The sequence below is a fragment of the Stegastes partitus genome, unplaced genomic scaffold (assembly GCF_000690725.1).
Source record: "Stegastes partitus isolate 25-593 unplaced genomic scaffold, Stegastes_partitus-1.0.2 Scaffold1589, whole genome shotgun sequence".
Taxonomy (NCBI): Eukaryota; Metazoa; Chordata; class Actinopteri; family Pomacentridae; genus Stegastes; species Stegastes partitus.
The window spans coordinates 112,221-116,801 of NW_007579320.1; positions in this window are offsets into that span (position 1 = coordinate 112,221).

Consider the following 4,581-nt stretch of genomic DNA (forward strand, 5'->3'; position numbering starts at 1 on the left):
CCGACAAGCGTAGGGCGAGGACCCGTCCATCGCCGCTTGCGGCTTTAATTTATTTTTATTTTCTTTAAACACGCGACAGGATCATATCCAAATCCCAAACCTACATCTGCTCTGTTGTGCATTATTTGCAGTGAACACTTTAACATTTGTACATTCTTGTTTATAGACTTTCGCATTTGTAAATCTTTTTTTCTTATAAGTTACCACATAGTGCATCTTTAGAGTTTATCACATCGGACGTTTTCACTTATTTTCTTATTGTTTATTTCTACTTACTGCGTGTTGTTGTTTATTTATGTGTATTTATGGTGGCGGTAACTTCACTCTTTTCTGCAACAATCAAATTTCTCCTCTGGGATAAAAAATAAAGTGTTTCGATTCTATTCTAAAATAATGTCTGAAAACGTAGCAGGATGCCGTTTAACTTGTTAACTCCTGTCCACTCGTACTGTTTCCTGTTTGCATCAAAGCTCACACTGTTACACCTCTTTAGAAACCCCAAGAACACATTGACTGCTCCTCATTATTATGTTTATTAGGAAGTCTTTTTTGAAATATTTTCCTAACTTGTTTAATAGTTGTACTCATTTTGAAATCATCCAACAAACGGACAGACTTCTGCCCCTCATGGCGCTACTTTGCCACATTTCCTGTATCTGTCACTACACCAAACACTGATTTACAGTCAGTCTGCAGCAGTTCACATGTGTCTAGATGTCACAGAACGTAGCTGATGTGTGCAGATGTCTGTGTACCTCCGTGTACAACCCAATGAAACCCAACAGTCGGGGACCACCCAGCGTTCAGAGTAAACAGAGCCAGCCAGGTGTGACACCTACACCTCAGGAAGGCGTTTCTCTGCAGCTCCTGCCACCCACAGATCTGGCGTTTTCAATTCCTCGCTTCACATTCGGATGCTTATCTCAGTCTGAGCAGTTAAAACAACAATCTTTTATTGTGGAAACTAATTAAGACGGTGCAGACGCAGACCACAGGGCTGTGAAAGAGGTGTGGATGAGAACCGGAGCGCCGAAACACGTGAGACAAGACGCACACCAACTTTAGATTTAGATAAAGGGGAAGGAGAACAAAACAAACCTCTTTTATGATGCTTTAATCAAGGCTTCAAGTCTTTCTTTCAAAGGTCCTGATCGTAAAAGACAATGGCGAGCTGTTGAGGAAGTCGGGTGACAGAGCCACAAAGTCCAAGCAGGAAAGAGGACTTTAGGACTGGATGTGAAAACAGAAGGCCAACGTTTGTTTACCATTTCTAACCAATCAGCTGTTCAATGATGGTCCTCTAACTATAAGAAACCTGAGCTATGCTACTGTCTAACCAGACCTTGACCAAAGCCTCATCAGATCATACATCATACATCCATCCATCATCTATTCACCGCTTAATCCTCACTAGGGTCATGGGGGGCTGGAGTCTATCCCAGCTGACTCAGGGTGAAGGCAGGTTCACCTGGACAGGTAACCAGTCTATCACAGGGCTACACTTAGAGACAGACAACCAAGCACACTCACATTCACACCTACGGACAATCTAGAATCACCAATCAACCTCAACATGTTTCTGGACTGTGTGGGAGGAAGCCGGAGAACCCGGAGAGAACCCACGCTGCACGGGGAGAACATGGAGACTCCACGCAGGAAGATCCCGGGTGTCCTCACCGGGACGTGAACCGGCGACCTTCTAGCTAGGCAACAGTGCTACCAACTGCGCCACCTTGCAGCTCATCAGGTCACATAATAGTTATTTATTACTAGCGTAGAGCTACGACGCCATTAAGGTTGGAGAACTTGTTCCAGCAAAATAAGATGGTTTCATTTAAAAAGCTCATGTTTGTCACATTGACAGGTTTCTAATTTTGTTGTTGGGGTGAACAGCAGTACGTGTGCACGCCTTAATGTTTAAAATAAACATTATTCCTTACACTGCTGATTCATCAACGCTCCGCTTCAGCTTGTTTCTTTAGGATCCACCTCCGAAGAAGTCCAGTCTGCTCCGGTTGCTCGGCTGGGACGACGAAAAGCGACGCAGCGTTAGTTATTTACCGTAACCTCAGTCCTCGCAGAAGCAGCTCTGATGAGTAAATAATGGAGGACTTGGAGGGAGCTACTCGTTCTTTTTTTTTTTTTCTTCCTCTTTTGACGCCGTGCCAAAGTAGCCGCCAGGCAGGTGTTATGCAAATGTGTTACAAGGTGACATAAATAACGAATGGAAGAAAAGCCCGTCGTACTGATAGTGAGGGAGAACAACTCCCATCAGGGTGGAGTTTGGACATTTTTAAGGTTACGTTCACAAAAAAAAAGGGATACAGCACACTAAAGGAACAACAACATCTTAAAATCTGCTGTTCAGGGTCTGAAGACGTAAAAGGATGACACATTTCACAAAATTCCCTTTAAGGAGGATTCTGAATGCAAGACTTTTACCTGCGATGGAGCGCTTTCACATCGCTCTGCTGGAACTTTTACATAAGTGCAGTTTGAGAAAGGAGTTGTCAAACACTTGCATCCGGACTTAAAAATGCTCTTTAACCACAAAGTTTACACAACCAGAAAGCGATAAGGCCTGCAGCTGCGAGAGGATAAGCGTTGTGACATAATGAACCTGGAGTAATTGCCTAGAAACCGACCCAAGCACACACAAACAGGCACGCAGGTTGGCTTACGTAAAGGTCACGCCTCATCTCCAGATTGATAATGCGGCTTTGATATTATTACGTGAGATCTTCTCGGATCACCGATACAGACATAGTTGTCGAGTACAAGAGAAAAAAACTAAAATCGCTGGCTCAGCATTGTGAACCCCCTCCGGGAAGCTTGTGAAAATGGTGCCCACGTTCCTTGAAAGGTAAAATCCCCCCTCGGAGCTGGAAGTACACCTCAGTGCACAAGACGTTTCGCAAACAACGTCTCCTTCACTGAAAGGGCATTGTGCGACATGCCAGCAGGAGGAACGGGCAAACAGTCGAACCCCTACAGAGATACAGGAGGGATAAAAAAACACCGTGACGTCGCCGTGGTGAAGCAAAAACATCCCATAAAAGGAGCCAATATGTTCACTAGAAATATGTAAAGATGGAATCTTAGAAAATGAGATTTCGTCAGACACAGAATTATAATATTCTGTGATGAAGGATCCAAAGAAATATTATACCTACAGTCATCCTCAAACATCTTCATCCTCTTCCATTAAAGAAAAGGCAGAATTCACAACAGTCACTCAAATAACTAGAAACTGAAAAAAGAAATAATAAATAAAAATTTGCTAAATTATGATTCAGTGAAATAAGACGTTGTTTTTGAATTGTGGTTGAAAAGAATAATTTTAAAAAACAAAACTGTCCTGGACTAATGAGAGGCCTTTGCTGATGAGCAGTGGTCCAGAATACCTGTCAACAGGTGCACAAGTCTGACTGAGAGTTACAGGAAACACCTGATGATGGCAGTGATTGGCTCAGAAGGTTGTTCAACAACATTTTAGTTCACGGGTCCCATCATGCTTGTTTTGTTTTGTTTTTTTTAAATATATATATTTCTGTTGAACCACAATTAAAAAGCAACGTCATGATGTTCATTACATTTTTATTTATTATTACTTTTGTCAGTTTCAACTAATTTCAGCTGTTTCTTCCTTCTTTAATGGGAGGCTATGAATACATCTGAGGACATCACGTTTCTATTCGATTATCACACTATTTTCTATTTCCGCCTGTTCTCAGCTAAAAGCCCCCCCAGCTGCAGCAGCTCCTCCCCGTTCTGTATTGATCACCAATCTATCATCAATCTATTCCTCGCAATCCTATTAAGTGCACCCTTCACCCTCATAAATACCGAGGCACTGTGTCACATGAAAAAAAGGGCGCTCTTACGCTCAGAAACGCTATTCTGCCCTCCGGCTAAGATGTACTGGTCGTTCACCTCAAGCTGTCATGAAAGAGACTGATGTTCCCGCGAGGCGTCCCAGAGGTCAGGTGGCCATGTTCCGCCACTGCAGCTCAACCTTGGCAGACACATTAGTAAATTTAATTCACTTCTGCCCCGCTGTATGTCTTCTGTGTGTAGCGTTCAGCCGAAGCCAGGAAGCCGGGGCTCTTCCTGCTGTATTTCATACATGTCTGGGAGGAGACAGCGATAGACAAGAGACAGAGAGCAGAAATTAATTTAGTTTGACATGTATGAAATACAGGTTCACATCCCCGAAGGGAAGGCTTATAAATTGGAGTTACAGCGAGATTGTATCTCAGAATTGCAAGATTGAGGATGTGCTCGGTCTTGCAAGAGTTGAGTGTAAAAGAAAAATAAGAAAAGAAACCTTGGAATGCTTCTGTGCTGTCTTTGTGGACTGTTTAAGGAAACTGAATGTCAAAGAACATCACAGCAGATATGGAAAAAAAAAAAAAAGACTTTGCTCTTCTGTGTAATTGAGATGTGAAGAGGGAACGGCTGAGTGAGGTATGTAAAAGATAAGAGGGAGGGCAAGAGTAAGATTCAAAACAAGCCCTGCTCTAAGTGAAACAAAGATAGGAAGATATAAGTATTTCCACCTAAAGGTATCTGAGAATAAGT